The following is a 26,274-nucleotide window of genomic DNA, read 5'->3' as shown; positions in this document are numbered from 1 at the left end:
ATCCATCATCCCTAAAACCCAGTTTCCTCATCTATAACCAAGGATATAATTGCACTGCACCTACCTTCTCAGGTATTGTTAGGATTAGATGCCACAGGTGTAAGAGCAGATAGGACAGTGCCTGGCACATAGTAAGCTCTTGATAAAGATTAGCTATTATTTTGGATGCTGTAATTCTTAGGTCTCACCCAACTGAACCAGTAGATATCTTTGATATCTTTCCTTCTTCACTCTTGTCTAGGACAGGGAAAGTCTTTCTTATCTACAGGTCCAGGGCAGCTCGATATCCTTGCTGGTTACTTTGTTATTTCTTCGTAGGTGTAGAATTAGAGCGGGGAAGACCTTGAAACAGTTGTCTCTTTTTAGCATTGTACATTGGCTAAAGCGGAGGGGAATCTGTCCCCGAAAACGGCAGAATGGGAATATTCTGACCCTTCTGAGCATGCCTGACTGACTGTGTGAGCCATGGAGAATGCAGACATTTTTCAGCAACAGAACATAACTGTCAATGGATGTGTTACAGCTATTTTAGTGCCTTCTCTCCTCCTGGAGAAAAGCCATTTTCAAGCCCGTTGCTTGCAATGCATCAAGTGATGAAATACAGATAACAAATTGTGCATTTGTTTGGCTTCATGCTTATTACACCCCCGGTTCTGGAAAGCATTGCACTTAGCCCCTTAATAATCCCTCTCCTGGGATCAATTACTAGGATTTATCTGGTTCCTCGAGCATAAAAGTGTTTTATTGTTTTTACTTTTGCTCCAAGTGAAGTGTGAGTGGGTAGGCCAGGTTTAAAGGGACTGTCCCAGGCAAGAATGTGAAGCTGTGATCATTGGCCCTGCTTTTACTGTCTACCGGGTCCTCATGGCCAGGAAAGGGGGGAATAGTTGGAAGCGCCTTCCCTGGGGAGGCATCAGGTCCAGATGTCCTCATCTCTAGCTACTTGCATGTACATAGAACGTAGGTCTGCAGGTGCCTAACAAGGTGGGTGCTGCTCCAGGGGAGAGGCTGGAAAGCAGAACCAAGTTACCATCTCAGACCAAATCGTTTTTCCTCTAGAGTTTCACTGTAATCCAAACCAGTTGAACATTTGAGAAGTGGGTACCATGAAAAGGGGTAATGGAATTAGCTTTCATGTTTTTCCAGGACTCTAAACCATATTTCCTGTCACAACTGTACATTATTAATACAAGGCATCTGTTCGCGCAGAACTGCCTGAAAATGTGCACCCAAAAACCTTACATCTGGTTTCAATAATTTTTTTCTGACATTTGTAGTTGGTGGTGGTGGGGAGTGGGGGGAGGATGGGAAAAAAGGGGGAATTAAAGCAAGATGTTGCCTTTAACCCATCAGAAGCTCCTGTTGGAGCCGAAAGCTGGAGTTCTTAACGTGGTTTCTGCATTAGGTAATATAATTGTATTAATTTAGCAGCAAATAGCAAGACTCCAGGCCTGGTGGGTGTGGGTGCCCGCTCGCTTTTATCCTGCCTTCTCTGGCTGCAGCAATTAGCTTCCTCTTGAGAAGGGGATTAGGAGGACCACCCCCCAGCGGCGGGGGTTGGGGGGGCTCTCTCAGAGCTGTCAGGTGTCATTCGGCTTACCCAGTCCCCCACCACTCCCCGCCCCTGCAATTAACTCGCTCTCCTGCTTTGCCAGCCCCTCACCCGCGCAGAGACAAAGAGGCCTGTTCCCGAGGTGTCCGACCTCCTGCCCCCTCGGCGGGCCCCGCCCGGGTTCCTCCAGCAGGAATCGCCCCAGGCGCTGGGAGCCAGAGCAGGCCGGCTCTGACACCCGCCCCAGACTTTCCACGATCAGGTTTCAGCTCGACTAACCAGGGGGAAAGAAAGAACGCGCGACTTCCGCGGGCCGGAGCTGCGCCGGGGCCCGGGGGAAACGCAGGCCTGGCCTGGGTGGGAGGCGATGCGAAGAGGCTCCGGGCTCAGCCAGTGTCTGCCCCGGGACTGGGCCCTGGGACTGGGCGGGGCACAGGCGTCCCAGGAGGGGGCGCCCTAACTCGACGCGTACGGGCCATCTGTGCCTCCCACGCCTGCGCTGCCACCCGCCCTGCTCCGCCGTCGCCACCTCAAAAGTGCCCCGGGTCCTCCGAGGCGGCGTCGTCCGAGATGCTCTGCAGAAGGAACGTCGGCTAAAGCCGGTCCTTGGGTACCCCCTGCCTCAGGAGGGGCAGAGCCCGGTTTGTCTTAAGTAGAACACTTGCCAAAAGGGGCTCTTTGGGATTTCGGACTTTTCTTCCCCCAAGCAACAGAAGTACCTTTCTAGACTCACCAACTTAGAAACACAGGTTTTCTGTTTGTTTCATTAATAGACCTTCAAAGACCATCATGTCCCACAGCCTCCTCCTTTTCCAGATGAGGGAACTGAAAATCAGAAAGATTTTGCCTTTTGCTCAAGGTCACACAGCTCAAGTTCACTGTGCGACTGGGACTAGAGGGTCCGAATATTCTGCAGCTATGATATGAAAAAAATAAGTTTGGCTGGAGGGTGGAGGGCATCCAGGTCTGTCCTGGCCAGCCGGCGGAGAGGCTCAGTCCAGGGTTCAGATTTTCCTGGAGCCAGTCCACCAGCGGTCAGGCCACATGTGAGTAATAAAGAATTGAGTGTTGTGTACTTTAGGCTGGTCTCCCTCTTCCTGGCCCCCTTCCCCGGCCTTAACTTCCTTTTGGAGTCCCTACTGACTTCTGGGTGTCCACCATAGGCCCTGTTGGAAAAATTTCAGCTCCATCCCAGAATAAAAGGAATGAAAACCTGGGGAAAGGAGCCAAGGAGGAAAAGCCACAAATACGCATCTGGCCGCGGCAGAGGGAGCAGATCCAAGAGTCTACAGAGATGCACCGTGACTGCTGTTTGCAAAGTTTCAGCTGCCAGACACTGGGCTGCCCTCCTGGGTCCCGCTCCGGAGAAATCAGAGCAGTAGAGAGAAGACACATGTTCCCCACCAAATTTTTCCTGCTGCCAAGTCCTTCAAGTTTCTGCAGACCATGGGGAAGAGCAAGAACTGTGGAGTCAGACAAGAGGTAGCTGGAATTCCAACTCCCCAAGCCATTAGATGGGGCCTTGAGTAAGTGACTAACCTCTCCAAGCCTCAGTTTCTTTGCCTGTTACATGAGGGGAACAATAGGACCATTATGAGGACTTATATAATGTGTACTATATAAAGCACTTTACACAGTTCTTGTACCCAGGGCTACATTGTAACTTTTGTGGATTTTAGGCATTTTGGCCTTTGTGGCCCTGAGCCCTTCATCAAAAACAAATATTTAAAAATACAAAAATATTTTATGGCTGCATTTGTATAAAGATGAACATAGTAATATTATGTAGTAAAGCATTTTTTTTTTTTTAAATGGAATCTTGCTCTGTGGCCCAGGCTGGAGTACAGTGGCAGGATCTTGGCTCACTGAAACCTCTGCCCACTGGGTTCAAGCGATTCTCCTGCCTCAGCCTCCTGAGAAGCTGGGATTACAGGCACCTGCCACCATGCCTGGCTAATTTTTGTATTTTTAGTGGAGACGGGGTTTCACCATGTTGGCCTGGCTGCTCTCAAACTCCTGGCCTCAAGTGATCTACCTGCCTTGGCTTCCCAAAGTGCTGGGATTACAGGCTTGAGCCACCGTGCCCAGCCAGTACTAAAGCATTTTTTAATCTAAAAGTATTATATATTGTTTTGTTTCTACAAAGAAATTACAACATTTCCGTGGGCCCCCAAAAGCCCTGTGGGCCCTCGACACTGTGCCTAATGGATGCCAGCCCTGCTTGTCTCCCAGCTCAGGATCTGCTGTTAGGGTAGCCCAAACAAAGACGTAGGGGCATGTCTATGTGTGTGAGGAGCCACAGCAAAGAGGCAAACGAGAAGAGTGTAATCAGTGAAGGTGGGGGGAAATTGGAGAGAAATAATTTTCACAAACTCAGCCTCCCCACAATCCTCTCGCCATCACATGGGGCTGCTGTTGTAGCCTTCCCTGCAGGGTCTGTCAGGACTGTGCTTCCTGTACATTAGGTCTGCCCTCAGCACTACTGGCCTTCTATCTCCACTCCCTCTGCTCATACCCAGGCAGGTGGGTAGTGTAAAGTCCACCTTCCCCTATAGGCCCCTCTCAGTAGTTCCTCTTCACAGACAGGCATCTGTCCTGCCAGGATTCTAGTCCCTCTTGTCAAGGGGAGATCCCAGGCTTTGGGGCAACACTGCCCTAGCCTCCTGAGGCCCACATGTGGAATATCTGGCCATGCCCTCCCACCCACTTTTCTTCTCAGGGCAGACCCACCTCTGGGGTACTTTTCAATTGCAGAGAGCCTCAGAAAGAGAGTGGACATGAGAGAAAAAGGCGCTGTCCTACATGATATTAGCTTTTCTTCCATCTGAAGTCACAAGGCTGGGTCATGCAGTCAGTCCCTGGGGGCACATAGCTCTTAGGATTCGCTTCCAGCTACCAGGCAACTGGCAGAGACTAAACAGCTTATGTTTCTAAAGAGGGAGTGACTGGTGTTTATCAAAGACTGATGTGTGGGCTCCAGCGGCCTCTCCAGACGGTGGCTGAGGCCTGTCCTGAGCTCTGGGAAAGCAGGAAGTCCCCGGCTGGGCTGAGACTTGCTGGCTTTGCAGGAGCACTGGCAGGATCTGAGGAAAGCATTCCTCACAAATGTCTCCTTCAGAGGCTGGTGGATTCCTTAACAGCTAATTAGTGAGAAGTCGCTACCATGATGGGAGCTGACCTAGGCCTTCCTCCACCTCCTCCTCGGGGTCGAGACCCCAGGAGAGACCAGCAATGCTTTACTATGGCCATATTTCCTCCCCGACATCAATGCTTTCTTTAGGAATCATCTCTCCAGTTTCAGCCTTTTCTCAGAAACCAGCTTTTCTCTGACAAGTTTGCAGCTCAAAAGGAACTGGCTCCTCTTACTGTTGAAATCGGGCACATCTGGAAGCAGTAAACTTTTCAGCAGGCTGAGGGGGAAGAAAAGATGTCTTGTAGGGGACGGATTCACCTCTGGGACTAATTATTCTTTGTATTTCACCCGTCACATTTACCATCTTCGTCAGAGCAAAGAGACAATAAGTGATCTCATTAAATCCCAGAAAGATGCTTCTCCCCTTCAAGGAGAATCTCCTCTCAACACCCTGTCCTCTGACAAGGGCCATGTCACTGAGATTGGCACCGGGGCCTGGGAATCAGGGATGGGTGGGGCAGAGGTGCTTCCAAATGCTTTTCCTCGTTTGAATATAGTGTCTGTGTTTTCTATTGCTGGAAATATCCTTATGGGTCTGAAATCAAAGTCTTCTCTGGCCAGATTTTCCCCAGACGTAGGCTCCCTTTGGAAAGATAGAAATGAGAGGGGATTGGTTGTGGGGTTAAAAAAATCATTTTGGGGGAATTCTGAACCAGCTCTTCTCCTCCCTTCTTCCTATCAAAAACTCATCCTGTGGCCGGTTGCACTGGCTCACACCTGTAATCCCAGCACTTTCGGAGGCTAAGGCAGAAGGATTGCTTGAGCTCAGGATTTTAAGACTAGCCTGGGCAACATGGTTAAACCCAGTCTCTCCAAAAAATACAAAAATTAGCCAGGCATGGTGGCACATGCCTGTAGTCTGAGCTACTTGGGAGGCTGAAGGGGGAGGATTGCTTGAGCCTGGGAGGTTGAGGCTGCAGTGAACTGAGATTGTGTCACTGCACTCCAGACTGGGTGACAGAGTGAGACCCTGTCTCAAAAACAAACAAATGAAACATCCTGGTAAAAAGATCAGAGAAGACACTGAGTCAGATTATTCCAGAGCTGGGTGACAGTTGTGTGAAACCCCTATTAACCCCAGTGAGTAAGGCACCAAGTTCAAGAGGCTGAAGATGAGGCCCAGAGTCAGCAAATGAGACATGGGGTTTTATTAGCGGCTTCCATACAGGGGAGCATCAGGATGGACAACATAATTGGGTGGCCTAGTGGCAGTGGGCTGGGCAGGAAAACTGCAATGGCCTCCAAATCTCATGCAGTTTGTATAGCATTTTCACTTAACACCCTCCCCCTAACAACTTTCACCCAGCAGACTTCATTTTGTCCCAAAATTCAGGGCCTCAATCCCCTGTACCACCGGTGTTCCACAGGATGGGCCGGGGACTCAGATGTTCTGCCTAGACAAGGAATTAATCTCCTGGTTGGCTACTCCCAGATTCCCTAGCTCAGAACACACATTCTGGTGCATCTGCCACACAGGGTCATTCCGAGGGTTTGCTAAACTTAATGCTGACAGGTGCATTTACCCTACAATGACCCTCCACAAAGCCATCGCTGTGATACTAGGGTTCAGGAGTTGTCACTTCCTTTCCCAACCACATAAATGAGCAGCTCAGACAGGGCCCCAGCATCCGATTGATTGTCTTCCCAATCCACACCTTTTTAACCCTTCAAACAGATACCACTCAAGTCAAGAGGATGAGTGTAGGATAAGACGTTCTCTCCCTCTGCACTCTTGTCAGATGTTGGCCTGAGGTGGCCCAGGAGGATCACAACCCCATCTTCTGAAGGGTGCCTGGTGTCTTTCAGGTCTTCCTTACTTAAAATGTGCTTGACAAAATTAGCATTAGTTGAAAGCTCCTTCAAAAGTACACAGTCTCCTCACCCTTTCCTGCCCCGCATCCCAGGCATTTTTAACAAGACCTCCAGGTGATTTGTATGAATGCTGTAGAATGAGAAGTTGTGTTCCAGATCAGTAGTTCTCAGTAATTGGCTTGGCTCAGAATCACCAGCAAGGGTTGTTAAAATGTTGACTGCAGGACCCTACCCCAGAGTTTCTGATTCCAAAGGTCTGGCATGGCTGAGAATGTACATTTTTAATAAGTTCCCATGTGGTGCAGGTTGTGCTGATCCAGGGACAACACCAACGTGGTTCCCAAGCCTAATTGCATAACACTTAAGGAATTGTGTTTAAAAATACAGATTCCTGGGCTCTACTTGAGAAATTCAGATTCAGAGGTCTTATAATCTAATAACAGGGTTGTTACAACAAAGTACATTTGTATAGCACTTTACAGTTTACAAAATGCTTTTGTCAGAGGCTTTTGAACCAGAGCAACTCCATCTTGAATAGGAGCTGGGTAAAATGAGGCTGAGATCTACTCGGCTGCCTTCCCAGAGAGTTAAGGCATTCTAAGTCACAGGATGAGATAGGAGGTCAGCACAAGATATAGGTCATAGAGACTTTGTTGATAAAACAGGCTGCAGTAAAGAAGCCAGTTAAAACCTACCAAAACCAAGATGGTGACAAGAGTGACCTCTGGTTGTCCTCACTGCTACACTCCCACCAGCACCATGACGTTTTACAAATGCCATGGCAATGTCAGGAAGTTACCCTATATGGTCTAAAAAGGGGAGGCATGACTAATTCACCCCTTGTTTATCATATAATCAAGAAATAACCATAAAATGTGCAACCAGCAGCCCTCAGGGCTGCTCTGCCTGTGGAGTAGCCACTCTTTTATTCCTTTACTTTACTAATAAACTTGCTTTCACTTTGCTCTATGGACTTACCTCAAATTCTTTCTTGCACGAGTTCCAAGAACCATCTCTTGGGGTCTGGATCAGGACCCCTTTCCAGTAATGAAATGAGAGAGTTCCCTGGCCTCTTTGTAGGATGCGCAACAGGGGTGTGGCTCATTTATTTACCGCCCCCCCCACAACAAACACACAAATCCCTTAAGGTAGCGGGAGCACGCAGGTGAGCAGGTACAGGAGCTGGGGTGAGTGCTTTTGGGCTCCAGCCCCACAGCAGTGTCTAGGGGTGTTACAATGCTCTTTTAACCCTGCCGTATGGGGATGGCTTTACTGTTAAACAGCTGAGTGAAGAGTCAGTATGAGAGCCTTTTTGGGTTCCTGCATCCAGTGCATTCCGAATTCTTGTCCAGTATCCAGGAAGAATCAGGTCACACAGACTTGAAGGATGGTGAATGCAGGGATTTTATTGAGTGATGGAGGTAGTACTCAGTGGGACGGGGAGCTGGGGAGGGGATGGAGTGGGAAGATGATCTTCCCCTGGAGTTCAGGCATCCTGCAGCCAGTCTCCTCTGCAACTGCTCCCAGCTGAGCTCTCGACCTTCAGACGCTTTGTCTGTTCTCCCCTTCTCTGCCATGCTGCTCTGCTGTTCTTCTGCTTGTGGAGCCTGGTGTTTGAGGTTTTTATGGGTACAGAATCGGGGTATGGTGGGCCATGGTGGTTTTGGCAAACACTTGGGCAGGAAAACAAGGATAACTGTTCTCATTTAGGGCCGTGGTTTCCAGGCTTGAGGGTGGGGCCTCTGCTGGGGAACCACTCTCTTCTACCCAGTATTTCCCTGCCTCCTGTCTGTATCAGTAACACTTTTATAAGCAATATTCCATTTACTCTTTGGAGTGAAGAATCTTCTTACAAACAAGGAGGAAGCTCAGGCTCTGAGAGGTTAAGCAATTTATCTAATATTTCTTAGTGAGTAAGCCAAGATTTGAACCCAAGAATTCCAAAGCCACATCCTAAACTTTTCCATCTCATCATAGCCTGTTACAAAATCATTGTAAAGATTGAGGCCATTTCAAGTATTTTTAGTTTTGTGATCACATTTGAGTTAACTGTTCACAGGGTTTTTCAGAGGCAGTTTTATGGTTTTGTGGAACCTGGTTAATGAACAGATAAGACTGTTTTGTACGGAGCAACATCTATTCCCATGCTGGTAATATCCTTGGGTACTTAGAAGCATGCCAAATAGATTGAACGTGCCTTCTCTGGTCTTAACTACCCTTCCAATTCTCCTTTTTTTAAAACAGTTTAAAAAAAATAAAAATAAAAAGACCCAACCCTTTCTTCAAAGGTCAAACTGATCAAGTTTTGATTTAGCTAAGCCTGAATCAATGAGTTTACTGAGTGTACAGACTCCCAGTCCACATCACTGCCATAATGCCCAACTAAGCTTTTTCAGTCAAAGAAAAGGCATCTGCTTGCATTGTAAGTACTAGTTGTTGATGACCAAAAAAAAAAAAAAAAAAAAAAAAAACAAACCATTGTATGCCTTAGGCCATATCTATGAAAAAAAAAAAAATCTTCCCAGAATCTGTCCTCAGATCCTTTTTAAATGCAAGTTGAGACGAGAGGTTTCCAAGCTGGCTGGGACAGAGAACAATGCCCTGGAGCTGTGGGTGTGGGAGTGGGTGCGGCTTGTCATCTGGCAGCTTTTGAAGAGTTGTCAAAAAAAGGCCATTTTGAAATAAGTGCTCCAGTTACCTACAAGAGGGCAGCGCCTAGGTCAGAAATGTCCAGAGGTCTCCTTGAAAAAAGAAAAGGGGAGAAAACAACCTTCCTAGCTGGGAAGCAGAGCTGATATTCTCCCATTGCACGAACCCCTTTCCGAGAGGTGTTTCTGGGAGCACTGAGATCAAATTACAAAACCATTTTCTGCCTCACGTTACTCAGTTGTTTTTTTTTTTCTTTCTTTCTTTTTTGAAATAGGGTCTCACTCTGTCACCCAGGCTGGAGTGCAGTGGCGTGATCTTGGCTCACCGCAGCCTCCATCTCCAGGGCTCAAGCGATCCTCCCACCTCAGCCTCCCGAGTAGCTGGGACCACAGGCACATGCCATTATGCCTGGCTACTTTTTGTATTTTTGGTAGAGATGGGGTTTTACCGTGTCAGCGAGGCTAGTCTCGAGCTCCGGGTCTCAAGTGATCCACCTGCCTCGGCCTCCCAAAGTGCTGGGATTACGGGCGTGAGCCACCATGCCTGGCCTTAGTTGGGGTTTTAAGTGGCAAAACTTTCTTCTTTCAAAGTCCAGTGCTCCATTGATTTTCCCCTTTCCTCCCTGTCTGGCAGGAATGGCAGTGAGGAAGTCAAGGTGCTACAGAAGAGTGAGTCGAGGGTGCCTGTATCTTAGATCACATGCCATAACCAGGAAATATTTTTAGAAATCCAGAAAAAAAAAAAAATCTCCTGGGCGAATGGTGTCGATTTTGTGCTGTTTGGGGAAAGTGGCTCATCAGAGTAAATGCCTCTTTCTCTGATGCCTTAAGTATCCTCCCTGCCTCAGATGAGTAGGTTATTAAGGTAATGTTACCCTTTATTGTTGAAAAGCAGTGTAAATAGACACCCAGACTACAGAGATTACCTGCTTTCAAACTGCAGAAATGAGACACTTTCTCTTACAATTTCCCTTTCCACCAAATAGCATACCCTATTTACTTGGGGGAAATAGTCGCCTTCTTATAATGACCACACCCATTTGCTCAGATGGAAGAAGCTGGCAAAGTAAGTGCTGTTATTATCTGGGCAAATCTTTGAGAGTTTTCTTCCTCATCCTGTGTTGTTCCACTGTGAGCTTACTGCCCTCCCTTCATTCAGTCACATACAGAAGGTACTGCCCCTTCTGCTCCCAACAAGGGTCAAGGAACTCCCAGTCCGAGGATGGAGGGTGTCTCTTGACTGATGGGGATGGCGGTAGGGGTGAGAATCATTTCAGGACCATCTGATACTGAGAGAGGAGACCCAGCCTGCTGCCCTTGGAGAGCTCTCAGCTGATGAAGAAGGCACAGCCCTGACATGAGGAAATTTACACACACACATGCACACATAGACACATACATATATACATTTACACATGTACATATGTGCACATATATATACATGCATTTCCACCAAATATTATATATTAATATATTTTTTCTTGGAATATATAGAGAAAAGTAGTATTTGATGAATAACACTGAGACTAAGAGAGCATAATTAGTATTCATTGACCCAAACTATGGAGTTAGTGCTGGGGAAAAGAGATTTTAAAGGGAGCAGGTGTCCGGCTCCATGTAGAGCGAGTCAGTGTGACCGAGGTGTACTCTGAGTGCTTAATATTAGCCTAGGAAAGAATAGCAGAGACTCCGCCTGCTGCCTCCCGATAGGGATTTCTTTATAACCAAAGCACAATAGCTTTACCCAGCCCACTATAACAGGATAAACAAGTTTGATGTAACTTCCAAATCTATTTTCTATTGTAAGTTCGTTTATTGAATAAAATAGCAATTCAACATGTTTGCAAATCATGGTGCTGTTAGATGCCAACGCTGGCAGAGATTCATGTGTTTACTGTACAGCTCGCCCAGTTAGGCTCTGCTACTCAGCAGAGCAGCAATGTGGAATTCCAAACAGCTGCAAGTAGTAAGTGGAAAGCGATTTTTGCTAATCATCCAGGAGGTTATGTGGCATGGTGGAAAATGGTTCCAGACAGCAACTTGCGTGTAGAGTCAGGACTTGGAAGCGGCTTCTGGATATTTGCTTTTTGGACTGATACAAAGTAAGAGCGAAGTGGTGACGTGATCTTGCACACTTGCATTTAGTATTCTCTAAATGTGAACCTGAATTTGTTTTACATTAGAAAACCCCTTTTCAACAGTTTTTGGGCCTGGTTCCCAGGATCTGAGGAAAATGCACAAAAGCAAAGATGTGGTCCACTTATGGGGGAATATGGGAAAGCTACCTCCTCACGCTTCTCCAAAGGATTTAAAAATTCTTCTGAGGATGTGTGTGGTTTTTTAAAATCTATTTTGAATGTAGAATTAACTTATATCCATTCAGCCAGAGAAAAGTTGATCTTGGTTTCTCAGTAAAAGCACATTTCAAGATATCGACGTGGAAACAGGGGCTTTGGTGGTGGTCTACCAAGAAGTATACCTAATCTGTGAGTATCCCTGCTCAAGCTGGCCACTCTAAAACTCAAGACTTCCTAGGCCTACCATCACCTTTTGCCATGTAATGATCCCCAGCCCTGCTCCTCCTTGTCCTGGCTAGAGTTTAGAATGGGCTTTGGAAGCCCAGGCTAGAGGCTGCATTTCTCTCTCATCAAGAATGGGAAGTGAAGACCCTCTGCTGCTGCTTTTTGTCTGCGGCTGGAGCACTAAGAACATGGCCTCGAAGCTGGCTTCCAGATACACAAGCAGCCAGGATCTCTGCTAGGTCCCTTCTGTCCTGGTGTTTGGCATCCGAGGTAGCCCTAGCCTGTGTTCCAGCCACCTAGCTGGTTGCTGCCAGCTCAGTTTCCCAGGACTTGGGCCTAATCCCAGTCTCACGCCTCACATGGAGCCGGCTGGTTCCTGTTAGCATGTCAGTCTACCCCTAACGGCGAGCATCGTTGCTGCCAAGAACTCATGAAACTGGATTCCCATTTGGCCCCTTCTGATCAGACTCTTCTGGACCACTTTGCCTGCTTGGAAACAGGCGGCAGTTATGCCACGTCCCTTGGACTTGTCTGTGGCTGCTCAGGGAAGGGCTGCGTCTGGTCCATATGTTCTGATTCATGATATCCCCTCCCGGCAGCCTGTAGTGCAACTGGCTTCAATCTGGAATTCTAGGTAGTGCTAACCCTTCTTTTGGAATAGCTCCTTATAGCTATGATCTGTGCTGAACAAAATAATCTTATCAAGTGCAGAGGCTTTCAGAGAATGTTATCTACCTTTCAAAGTAAAGTTCTCAAGAACATTCTAGAAGATCACGTTTTGTTTTTTCTCCACAGCTTAGCTCAAGGCATAGGGGATTTGACAGATTTATGACAAGGACTTTTTCAAATGTATTGATCTGGCTAGCTTTGGTCCTCAGAAGAATGTTCTGCCCTGGAGCAGGCCCGTCTTATCAGACACAGCTACACAAATGGGTTAGTTCTTGCAAGTGGTCCACCGACTGACCATAGAGAAAAATAATTAGCCAAGTCTTTAGTTATGCCTCAGAGTGGACTTTTTTTTTTTTTTTTTTTTAAGATAGGTTCTCACTCCTGTCGCCCAGGCTGGAGTGCAGTGGCACAATCTGGGCTCACTGCAGCCTCGACCTTCCGGGATCAGGTGATTCTCCCACCTCAGCCTCCACAGGTGTGGGCCATCATGCCCAGCTAACTTTTTGTAATCCTTTTAGTAGAGATGGGGTTTTGCTATGTTCCCCAGGCTGGTCTCAACTCCTGGATTCAGGCAATCCACCCACCTCCACCCCGAAAAGTGCTGGAATTATAGGCATGAGCCACCGTGTCCGGCCTCAGAGTGTACTTTTACTGAAGCTATTTTCAGTGGGCACTGTTGGGGTCGCACTGGTTTGAAGCGAGGGTGAGCCATGTGCCAGCCTTGATAGCTGTGCGCTGCCGCAGAGACTGTTGCAGCCTCAGGATGGTCTATGCTGTGGGGAGGGCCTGCAGGACCGGGGTCTTTCTGACCTGGAATGAATGTAGAGCATAGGTGGACCTATTTCCTGCTGCCAGATTTAAGAAGTTTGCCACAGAAAATGAGACCTGGGCCTTTGTCAGGAAATCTGCAAGCCCAGAAGGTTCAGAAGGGCAGAAAAATAAACATGTACAAGAATCACAAACGAAAGCCATCAAGAGACTCCGTGAGCCATTGAATGGCGATGGAGATGAAAGCGCAGAGTCGTGTGCAAAGCCTGTGAAGCAAATCACAGAGCTGGCACCTCGAATGAGCAGGGACATTTTCTTACATCGAAGGCTTTGTCGTCGAGTACACTGATGGCTGCTGCTCCAGTAACGGGTGGAGGAGAGCACTAGTGGGAACTGATGTTTACTGGGGGCCAGGCCATCCTTTAAATGTAGGCATTAGACTTCCTGGGTGACAGACAAACCAAACAGCAGAAAATCATGCAGCCTGCAACACCATTGAACAAGGAGAGGCTGAAAACATCAATAAATTGGTTCCGTACACAGATAGTATGTTTACTGTAAATAGTATCACTAACTGGGTTCAAGGTAGGAAGAAGAACAGGTGGAAGACAAGTACAGGGAAAGAGGTGATGAACAAAGAGGACTTTGTGGCACTGGAGGAGCTCACTCAAGGCATGGGCATTCAGTGGATACTTGTTCCTGGTCATCCAGGGTTTATCGGGAATGGAAAAGCTGATAGATTAGCAAGAGGAGCTAAACATTCTGAAGACTAAGCAAAGTGACTTTATTACTTGGGAAAAGTTGAGCCAGTGGCTGTTTTGCTACTTTTGCTTACTGGTACAGAAAAGAGACTACAGGCTGGACCATTGCAGTGGATGAGCAGATGTGGCTTTCACACTGAATCATGGTGGCACGGTGGCATTCTGTGATACATTTAGATAAAAAGTGGTTAAATATATAATAAATTGAACATCTCTCAGATTTAAGAATTATGTGAGATTTCAGCATTATGCTTACTAGGTTTGATACTGTTCTTACTTATTTTATTGCAATCTGTTTTAAAATGCCACAGGTTTGATTTTTTTTTTTTTTTTTAGACAGAGTCTTGCTCTGTTGCCCAGGCTGAAATGTAGTGGCACAATCTCAGTTCACTGCAACCTCCACCTCGAGGATTCAAGTGATTCTCCTACCTCAGCCTCTCGAGTAGCTGGGACTACAGGTGCGTGCCACCACGCCCGACTAATTTTTGTATTTTTAGTAGAGATGGGGTTTCATCATGTTGGCCAGACTGGTCTCAAACTCCTGATCTCAAGTGATCCACCCACCTCAGCCTCCCAAAGTGCTAGGATTACAGGTGTGAGCCACTGTGCCTGGCCCACAGCTTTGATTTTGATAAGAAATCAAAAAAACATTGGTTAAAAGATGCAGGTCAGAAGTCTAGAAATATTCTGAAAAAATCCATTTACCTTCCAGTTCACAGACTTGAATCTCTTGCTTTTACAGGTGACTTGTGCATGTGGGCACATTAGAGACAGATGCAGCCTGCGGCCTGGGCGGGCTGCTCAGCAGAGAGGATGTGAGCTGGTCTTAGCCTCACATGCCTGCCTGCTGGGCACTGACATAACAGGCCAAGCCTGCACACAGGCGACCCTGGCTGCTAGGCCACTCTCTAGGAACAGACAACTTGTAAAGACCAAGATGTATAAATCAATCTTTCCAAAATTTCTTTGGCTCTTTTATTGAAAACTGTGCACACTTAAAAAAAAAGTTTGACATGATCATTGATTTAGTTTTAAACCTTTTTATCATAAAATGAAAACATACAGGAAGACAGACAGACAGACACACACACACACACACACACACACGCTGTTTTCATTGAGACTTCTGCCTAGAAGAAAATCCTTATTGATCTGTATGTTCTGAAGGCTAGTGACATTCAAAACTGTTAGCAGCATTCAGACATTTTTTATTTATTAATGGAACATTAATTTTTAAAAACCTCCCTTATTACTATTTTTTCTTTTTTCTTTTTTTTTTTTTTTTGAGACGGAGTCTCGCTCTGTTGCCCAGGCTGGAGCGCAGTGGCATAATTTTGGCTCACTGAAACCTCTGCCTCCCAGGTTCAAGCAATTCTCCTGTCTCAGCCTCCAGAGTAGCTAGGATTATAGATGTGCGCCACACCACGCCCAGCTAATTTTTGTACTTCTAGTAGCAGGGTTTCACCATGTTGGTTAGGCAAACTCCTGGTCTCATGTGATCCATCCACCTCAGCCTCCCAAAGTGCTGGGATTACAGGCATGAGCCATGGTGCCCGGCCAAAACCTCCCTTTTAAAAAAACCAATAATAATCTGTTAATCTAAATGCATACAGAAACACAACTTGTGAGTTGGCCATTTTTTTCTTGCAATGGAAAATTAGATAACAACTACTGAACAGGCTCACAAATCATAACTTGGAAATACAGTTAAAACAGAGGTACATATGATCGTTTACTACTATTTTGCTTATTTCCAATAGATAGAATCACTATAAATGTCCCACATTAACATTTGTGTTTGTTCATTTCTGGTGAGTCCAAAAGGAATAAAACAGTATTCCCAAACATTTAATATTTTAATTGTTTTGTTATTTTCAATGGGTTTTAGAAATAATCACTTACTCTGGTGTCATCCATTAGTAAAAACTTATTACTGCTTCAAATCATCTTTTGGCTAGATTGTATATAGAAATAAACGTGTAATTCATTGAAAATCTACTTGGTACATGTTGCCAGGCTTAGTCAAGGGAGCCCTAAAGCAGAGATGTTTGAGACCTCTCCATTAAGCTATGAAGACCTTTTTGTTAGTTACAAAACTTCTCTTACTGTAGGTAAAATAGGTGAAATGGTGGCTGATGTTGAGTCTGTGGTAGAAGGCCCAGACCCTGTTGTGAGCCACTCCTCCAGTCTCAAGGGTCTCCTTAGAATACCTAGACTACTATGGAGCACAGTTTGAAAACATGGCCTATTAGATGAGGTGTAATTTCAACCTTAGTGTTTCTTGGGTACTAAAGGGGGTCACCTTAATAGTAGTAACCCATGCCAGACACCGTGGTGGACACCTGTAATCCCAGCACTTTGGGAGGCTGAGGTGGGTGTTCTTGAGTCTAGGAGTTTGAGACCAGCCTGAGTAACATGGCAAAACCTCATCTCTACAAAAAATACAAAATTAAAAAAACATCGTAATAACCCAAGTTTTATTGACTCTTCTTACCACATACTCAACTAGGACCTTTTATTTGTTTCAACAAAGTTCCATCCAGACTTCATAGAGTATGTCTTACATGTTCTTATGAATGGTGACCATATTATTATAGTCAACACACAGATTCCTCTAGGCTCATCCTTCTTCTCTGGCCTCAGTCCCATCCAATGTTCTCTGTCCACAAAACCTCTTGAGAGTGACTCTCCATTGCTCTAGCTTCTGGCCACCACAATCAGAATTTCAATATCCAAGCCAACTAAATCCAGAGGCCAAAGTTTCTAATCCATGAGGGCCAGAACAGCACTAGGTCCTGGCCCATCTGTCTGGCAACCTGTGTCATGCTGGTCCCTTAGGAAAGTAAGAATGATACTCTTGCCTCAGGCTTCACTGAGTCCCTCACAAAGACCAATAGTATAGCTTTAGCTCACAGCCCCTTTTCTACCAGGCTCAGACACCAAACTGAGGTGCCAGGTATGGAACAAATCCCACTTTGGCCTTTTATTTTTACCTCCAACCAGATGGCCACCAAACCTCCTCCCGTCTGTTTCTACCCCATATAGCAAACCTGCAAACTGACTATTCTTGTCCACTCACCAGTTTAGGTCCATTCTCTGACATGTTTAAATCTCAGTTTGGGCTCAAAGTGGAATTAATTCATCAGATGACATTATTCTAAAATTTGATGTCAGCTGTCTTGTTTCCCTTAGATTGACACCATTCACTTCTTTACGCTGTGGCCCTGAGCCCAGCCCTGGGGTGCTATGAGCTTAGATGGAGAGATGTGTTCAGGACATGAGGCAGCTTCAGCACATATACCAATATCTTTGGCCCTTGGAATGAATGTGTTATCCAAAGGGCAGCTACTGTCTTTACTAGATTTCCTAGAAAATTACAAAGAAAAACAAACAAACAAACAAATAAACCACAAAAGCTATTTCCTGATTTTTCCAGCAACTCTGACTAGTTTTGAGTAGGTTGTTTTTTATTATTTCTTCCTTTGGGGAACAAATTAAAGTTGTATGTTTATTTCTGCAACATTGAGGAACACAAAGAGAAAGTCTCCCAAAAGGATGATCCTCTTTCCCATTCCAGATATTTGCCAACAACCACGTGAAAAAGGAAAAATATGCTTGAAGACATTGCATTATGTAATAGATTTGCCTTATAATATTACTTATAATTCCGATTCTATTTTAAATTCATGTAAGGTGTGACTCCCACTCCCTTGCACCATCCAAAGTCATTTAAAGACCTAGGAGGGCTGGGCATGGTGGCTCATGCTTGTAATCCCAGCACTTTGGGAGGCCAAGTTGGATGGATTGCTTGAACCCAGGAGTTTGAGACTAGCCTGGGCAACCTGGGGACAAACCTTGTCTCTACAAAAATTATAAAATTAGCCAAGCATGGTGGCATGCACCTGTAGTCTCAGCTACTCAGGAGGCTGAGGTGGGTAAATTACTTGAGCCCGAGAGGTCAAGGCTTCTGTGAGCTGAGATTGTGCCACTGTAATCCAGCCTGGGCAACAGAATGAGACCCTGTCTCAAAAAACAAACAAACAAACAAACAAACACCCTAGATGATAAATAAATAATCATACTGATAACAGCCTCTCATATTACCAGAGAGAACACGATTCTAATAAAAGCCAGTCATGACCACACTCAACATCTGGGATGGGGAAAAACTGTTGTGTTCTTTTCCCATTGGGTCTCCTTTTGGTCATATGAAGACAGCTTTAGGGCATTTGGAAGGCCTGTCTTGAGAACTTCTCAAGGCTGGTTTTAGTTAGTGGCACTTAGAGTACAACATTTTTAGATTTTTCCAAGAGGACCATCTCTAAGCAATATTTCACCTGCCAATAGCAACAGCATCTCATAACCATCATGTGCTACTGTGCTCAAAGAATGCCTCCCTCTTCAAGGTAACAAAAGAATAGAACAAAGGCAGTTGAAGGAACTGAGACATATAAATGTATTGGTTTCATACAGCTGCAGTAACAAAGTACCAAAAACTCGGTAGCTAAAAACAACAGAAATCCATTCTCTCACAGTTCTGGAGTCACACGTCCAAAATCAAGGTGCTAGCAGAGTTAGTTGTTTCTGGAGGCACTGAGGGAAAAGCTGTTCCATGCCTCTCTCCTGGCTTCTGGTGGCTGCAAGCAATCCTTGGGTTCCTTGGTTTGTAGATATATCACCCCAATTTCTGTCTTCACATTGTCTTCTTCTCCATGTGCCTTCTTCCTCCCCTCTTCTCCCCTTCTTTTCCCTCCCCTCTCCTCTTCTCCCCTCCCTTCCTCTCCTTTCCTTTCCTCTCTTCTTCACTCCTCTTCTTCTCTTCTCAAGACACTTGTCATTGGATATAGGCTGATCCTAAGCAAACATAATCTCATCTCAAGATCCTTAATTAATTACATCTGCAGAGATCCTTTTTAAAAATAAGGGGATTTGAGACCAGCCTGGGCAACCTGGTGAAACCCCATCTCTACAAAAAATACAAAAAATTAGCTAGGTGTGGTGGCGTGCGCCTGTAGTCCCAGCTACCTGGGAGGCTGTGGTGGGAGAATCACCTGAGCCTAGGAGGTTGGGGCTGCAGTGAGCCATGATCGTGCCACTGCACTCCAGCCTGGGTGATAGAGTGAGACTCTGTCTCAAAAAAAATAAAAAAATAAATGAATAACATTTAAAAATAAATATAAAAGTAAGGGCATATTCACAGATTCTGTATCTTTTTTGGGAGGGGGATGGTGGCACCATTCAACCACCATAACATGTAAAGGAAAGTCAAGTAAATTCAATTTAAAAAGGCAACAAACATGTCTATAATCCTTTAAGAACAGAAAAAATGACTGGAATTACAAACTGGGGATCAAGATATTGAGTTACATAGTCTTAGTTCTGTCAGTGTTGACTCTGGGATACTGGGCAAGACCTTCTCCTTTGCAGGCCTGGTATCTGCATTTATAAAATGAGAGGATGGATTAAATTAGCTTGAAAGTATGTTCTAGCTCTGGTGTTCCATGATTCCATATGAACATCCATTCTCCTAACTAGTTCTCACATGTGCTTATGTGCACACACATGGGTGCAAGTCATACCCCACCCTCTTACAGATCAAGCCAGCCACCTCCCAAACCCAAATGTGGTTTCCACACTGAATCTATAACCTATGCTTTCTCATGTGGGGCATCTGGGAGCTGACTTCCATTGGGTCATGTTTGACTTGGCTGGAGAAATAAATTTGGCAGTGCTTAGAAATGCCACACCTTTATATTCTGAGTTTTTCCACAATCTTCTTGGTGTCCAAGACTTCTGATCACTTTTCTTTCTTATTTTCCAATTGCGTATTTCAGCCTGTGGTCTTCAGCCTGCCCACTGCTTTTTCTGCTGCAGGAGCGGCGCACGTCTCAGATGATTGTCCTGGCACTGGCAGATGACCTAAGAAGGCAATAAACAGATAAAGAAGAGAGACTTGGAAATTCCATGGCATCACTTCTTCTGGAACTCTTGATGGTAAAATGACCACATGCCAGAAATTACACTGCAACTCTACTCCAGAAATTCTGTGTGGCATCTAATTTTGGCGGATTAACTGAGTCTTACTATCCCATACTTCATGTGAGGGCTGTGCAAGGGAAGGGTATACTCATGAAATTGTAGAATGACAGCTGGAGAAACTGTACACTTTTTTTTTCTATGTACAGTGTATATGCATTTTTCTAAAACCTAAGTTCCGTGAGAGTACAGAGTGTTGTTCACAGCTCTCTCCTCAGCACCTAGCCCAGGGTGTGGCAGGTAGTAGGCACTCATCAAATTTCTGATTATGAATGAAAATTAATGCAAATCAGATTCTTAGAAGAGTTCAGATCTCATGCAACATCCTCATTTCTGATTCATTTTCAGTAGCCAGAAATGTTAGTAGGCTAACACTTCAGTTTCTCTGCTAAATAATTGATGAACTAAAAAGGACTAAAAATATCAAGAGAATTCACCTGTAAGGAGGAGCTCTGCACGCCTTCCATTGTCGGCCTTCAACTTACCTGCTTTGTAAATTTAGGCATTTTTAACATTGAGTTTTCTTAAACTTCTGTCTCTGCCTCCCCATTCTCCCTGCTGGGCACCTCCCCACCCCCTACCCCTGCCAGGCGCGTGCACGGGAACACACACACACACAAGTGGTAGAGGGTCTCATCTCTCTTTGCCACCAGCCTGGCACCTATGGAAACAAACAAGGTCTTGTGCAGCCACCTAGTGGTGTCTCTTCACCCCTGCAGTTCCCCATGGCTTCTAAAGGAAATAACAGAGGGCACTGGGAGGCACTGAGATACTTTGAAGATGGCCCACTTCCTCAAGGCATCTGGGACCTCACCCAGAGGTGAGCCAGAGGGAAAAAAGGAGAGCGAGCTCAGGGCGTGCCTGGCTCCCGCCGCTGCCTCACTTCCTCGGGGGTCAGCGGCCAAAGGCGGTGGGGGTGAGGCCAGACGACCCTGCACCACCCGAAGGAAGTGATGTCATGGTCTCCTTCTCCGAGAAGCCTTTGACACGGAGGGCGGGGGCGGGGGGATAGGAATGAGTGCCAGGGTGGGACAGACAGCCCTTGTTCCATTGGAAACGTCAGGCTTTAAGAGACTTGTTTCATAAACATGCCTTGCCTCAATTTTGAACCCTCCATTTGAGTTCCTTTACAGAATTGTCCCTTGGGACCGAGAAACTGTTGTGATTGCAGAGGACACAGAAAAGGGTCAGCCAAGCAGTGATCAGAGAACAGGGGTAGGCAGAACTCAACAGCCACTAGGCAATGGGGTTTAAATGAAGAACCATAACATTGAACGAGGCTCCTAGGAGCTCTTTCCACGGGGTCTCCAACCTTCACAGGTCCCGGGGTGCTGAGCCTAAGAAGGAGATGGAAGTCAAAGACCAGCGCGATCAGACACACACCATTAGAAATACCTTTCTTCTCATTTCATACACCACCCTGCAGTACCACCGTGAGTGCTACCATCCTGAGAGCACCTTGCCTTTGTGGATTTGACCAGTTTTCACCTGAGTAGTAATGTATCCTACGTCCACTGGAACCTTCCTTTACCCACGGACAGCTCTGTGTAAGCCTTTCTCATCTGCCTACAACTATAAATTATTAGGTTTCTCCATTTAAAATAAACGGAATTTCCCTCAAGCCTACGATCCATACTCATCCACACCCACACTCCTCGCCAGTGTCTCCAAAGAGCAGTTTATTTTGACCACTCTGTTCTGACCCCATTCCCATCTGGCTTCTGCCCTAAGCATGATGGAAATTGCCCTTTTGGAGGTTGCTCATGACTTTCTACTTGCCAAATCCAAAGGCTTCATTAATAATAACATGTCAGTTTTGATATTTTATACAGTCACAGCTCTTGGTGTTCGAGAATGTAACTTAATTTTCTTAGTGCTGACCTCAAATCATTAACTCAACTTCCAATGTCTGTGGTCTTCCTAATTCAAGATAAATCCAGCCTTTTCTGTTCTTTATCTTTTATTTTTTAGAGATGGAATCTTGCTCTGTCACCCAGGTGGGAGTGCAGTGGCACGATCATAGCTCACTGTAGCCTCCTGGGCACAAGGGATCCTCCTTCCTCAGCCTCCCGAGTAGATGGGATTACAGATGCGTGCCACCACACTTGGATAATTTTTAAATTTTTTTCTGTAGAGACAGGAGTCTCACTTTGTTGCCCAGACTGCTCTCAAACTCCTGGGCTCAAACAGTCCTCCCACCTCAGCATCCCAAATGCTGGGATTACAGGTGTGAGCCGCCACACCCAGTTCTCATTCTGTTTTTATTCTTATTTTAAATTTTTATTTTTATGTAACTTGTGTTTGAAGTGTACCATCAGATCCATTTATTTTTGAGACAGGCTCTCGCTCTGTCGCCCATGCTAGAGTACAGTGGCTTGATCTCAGCTCACTGCAACCTCTGCCTCCTGGGCTCAAACAATTATCCCTCCTCAGCCTCCCAAGTAGCTGAGACTACAGGCACACACCACAAACCTGGCTAATTTTTTGCATTTTTAGTAGAGACAGGGTTTCGGCATGTTGCCCAGGCTGGTCTTGAAGTCCTGGACTCAAGCAATCCACTCACCTCAGCTTCCCAAAGTGCTGGGGTTACAGGTGTGAGCCCCCACACCCAGCCTCATTCTGTTTGAAAACAGAATTAAAACATAGTCTTTGAGTAGCGAATCAGAAGTTCCCTCCCCTTATTCCCTAACATTTTTTCAGTCTCTGTAGCTGCAGGGGGCATGTGACTGGGGGCAGCATTCGTGCATCATGTCGGTGTGGGGAGAAAAGCAGTGTCTGGCCCATCATGACATTCTGTCTACACCAATTTCCACTGACTGGTGACCCTTGCAACTTGATCTCATTGTCCTGAGCCAGCACTAGTTTCTGATGGCCAAGTTTCCACTGTCACCTGCCTTTGCCTACATCCTTATGGTCCAGCTCCTTTGGATCCTTTTGGCTTGTCCAGGGCCTCTTCTGCATCCCTTTTGGTGGCCATAGAAACTTTTCAGATTTTTCTCCAGCCTCGCCAAGATGCGTGGGGGCTCTGAGTGGCCACCCTAAATCATGACTGCTCTGTTCTTCCAATGCCATTCTGGATGTGGAAATTCTCCCAGGAACTATGATTCTCCCTGGTGCATTCTGAGAGGAGAGACACATGTGTCCTCTGCTATGGAGAGTCTCTGGTGATGTATGAATTTATTTGACTGTGACCATAATAGAAAATGCATTTTACATCACGGCCGAGCACACGTACACATCACACACGAAACAACAACTTCATGAAACAACATTACCATTACCTTGCAAAGAACTCTGGGATTTCCTAGTCCATTGTATTCTGTTTCTTTTCATGCTGGTTTCATCCCAATAAACCGATTTTATGATGCAAGAGGTCTCAGCCCACAGTTTAAAAACTATTGCCTTGATAGTGGGTTTACTTGGTTCAGAGGGCGGGCTCTGGGCTCCATACCAAAACTTAGGAAGCAGCTACACACTTGTTTTGTTCTTTCTCAAAATGCACAGCTTTCAGAATCAAAGAAAGTCCTGCCTCTCAAGCTGTTGTCTCTACTATGGGTTTAAAATAAATCCATTCAGACATTCAACAGATTTTTTCTTCTCAGCTTTATCTACTTTCTGTCTGAGAACAATGTGTATGGAGTATGACACATGATAAAGAAAAGAGTAATGGCTATAAAGAAGCACAAGGGGAAAAAACCCTCAGTTAATATTCCCAAATATACTTGTAATCTCAGCACTTTGGGAGGCCGAGTTAGGTGGATCACTTGAGGTCAGGAGTTGGAGACCAGCCTGGCCAGCATGGTGAAACATACAAAAATTAGCCAGGCATGGTTGGAGGTACCTGTAATTCTGGCTACTTGGGAGGCTGAGGCATGAGAATCGCTTGAACCCGGGAGGTGGAGGTTACAGTGAGCTGAGACTGCACCCGTGCACTCCAGCCTGGGCGACAGAGCAAGACTTAGTCTCAAAAAAAAAAAAAAAAAAAAAATCCAAGCATTACATATTCTATTGGTAATAGTAATAGTAACTAATTATGATTGAGTATGTATTATGGGCCAGGTATGATGCTTAGCATTTCATGTTTATTATTTCAGTTAATCCTTACACCATCCCTATGATATGGTACAAATATTATCCTCATTTTATAAAAAGGAAGTTAAGGCTAACCTAAATTTGACTCTTTCCCTACCCTTTACATCCAGAGACCATTTCTCATGTCTGTTAGTTTCTTTGTTCTAGCCCTACCTCCATAAAATTAGGGATGAAAACTAGACCCTCTCTCTCAGCTCAGAAAGAGTCCAGCAAACTTTCAAAGGCAAGGCTGCTTTCTACTAAGTTGGAAAAGTGAGGGTCTTGCTGCACAGGCCTACAGCTTGACCTGCACCCATCCCTCCTGCTGCTGTTAGCCATTCTCCTTCTAGGGCTTTCTATGGCCTAAAACTCAAGATCATCCAGAATCTTCTTCCAACCAGAAGGGACTGGGAGTCTGTCCTTCTCTTTAGCAACCTGCAGATCCTCATAGGAAATGATCACGGTAACTTCCCTTTATCTTTTCTAAAAGCCACATCTATAAAAGGGAGAAAGATGTCTCAAGAATGCAAACAAAACATAACTATAAGTTTGAATTTTCTCCTTTGATTTGGTGAGTTCCTTCTTTATCTAGCAAATATTAATATTTATTGAAGATGTACTAGGCACAGTTCTAGGTGCTGCTGGAGATTTGGTGATGAGCAAGACAGATCAAATTCTTCCCCTTCTGAAATTTACACTCTATAGGGGCTGGTTTCTGGGGAGGGCAGACAGTGGCTGGAGGTTTTCAGCTTTCTTTTAAGTCACACTTCCCAGTAAGAAATGTGTTTTGCACAGCAATGTAGTATATTCCTTCTCCCTTCTGCCCCCACACAATAGAATCAGAGTTTTGTAGAACACTTGCTCTTATTAAATATAAAAACTAAAAACATAAAGTTAATATTGCCTTATTAATACTTGAATGCAGCTGGGTGTGGTGACTCACATCTGTAATCCCAGTACTTTGGGATGCTAAGTCAGGCAGATTGCTTGAGCCAAGGAGTTTGACACCATCCTGGGCGACATAATGAGACCCTGTCTCTACAAAAAATAAAACAAAATTAGCCAGGCCTGGTGGCAGGTGCTTGTGGTCCCAGCTACTCAGGTGACTGAGGTAGGAGGAGTGCTTGAACCTGGGTGGTTAAGGCTGCAGTGAGGTACGGTGGTGCTACTGCACTCCAGCCTGAGCGAGAGAGTGAGACCTCATCTCAAAACAAAAACAAAAACAAAAACAAAAAAACTTGAATGCAGCATAAGAAAACTTTCCCCAACAAGCATTACAAAAACAAGAGTCAGGCAAGATTGTATTTAATGCACTAGGAGTACTTGTCTGCTTCTAAGTTTATTCCAGTCCAGAACATACAAGGATAATTCTCACTGTGCATACATTCATGTGCCTGTTTCTTTCTCTCCTTTGTTTTAATTGGTTTTAAAAGTTGGAAATCCTTGTTCATACAAATAGGTAATTGTGAGTGGTGATAATAAAGATGCATTCTTTTTGCCTAGGAATGGAGATTCTTCTTTAATCTTACCCTACAATTATGATTCATTTAACGTCTTGTGATTACTCTTTCGTACAAACATAGAACTAAGCTGCAATAATTCATTCACCCCTTTTGGGCACCAAGTTTAGGTCACTTATTGATTCAGGGTTCTGAAAAGGAAATGAGTCTTTCATTTGAAACCTTTTATCTTGTGTTTACAATTTGTCATCTGGAAAATCATGATTGCATCTGGAAAATCACTCCAAGTTTGAAACTGAGGAGTGAAATATAACGATCTCCCTAATTTTATTTCCATCATACTGACTTTACTAATAATATCATTTTCAATATGTTGTAACAATATGGGGAACAAATAGGTGCTAGGGTGATTGCTCTTAAGGTGACTTGCCATAACAAAATGTCTTTGGAATCCTGGACGTGTTGGACTTGCTGAATTATATTGTTGTTTTCTCCCTGAAGTTATACATTTAAGTTCATTTAAGAAAAATCAATAACCTCCATTAAATACACTAATTAAAAATGCCAAACATTGTCTTTGAAAATGAGATTGCTTGCCAAATGAGATTGCTTTCCAACTAGAAAAACGTGACTGTCATTTCTGAGTTTATTCATCCTGCTTAATACTTTCCCTTACGTTTCCGTAGGATAACCAATGAATTTCAGTGAGCTTCAGCGTGAGAGTATGGTTCATTCCAGTCTCACCAAAACACATCAATATTTTGGTTATTGATGAGCTCTTT

At 45.1% G+C, this 26,274-nt stretch overlaps 1 pseudogene; it reads left to right on the top strand.

Annotated features, from left to right (window-relative positions):
- The first annotated feature begins 12,936 nt into the window (after positions 1–12,936).
- LOC101009254 lies at positions 12,937–14,166 on the top strand (annotated as a pseudogene).
- Positions 14,167–26,274: the final 12,108 nt, after the last annotated feature.

This window comes from Papio anubis, chromosome 1 (genome assembly GCF_008728515.1).
Source record: "Papio anubis isolate 15944 chromosome 1, Panubis1.0, whole genome shotgun sequence".
Lineage (NCBI taxonomy): Eukaryota > Metazoa > Chordata > Mammalia > Primates > Cercopithecidae > Papio > Papio anubis.
The sequence above is the reverse complement of the archived record's forward strand: the minus strand, read 5'-3'. Positions and strand labels throughout refer to the sequence as shown.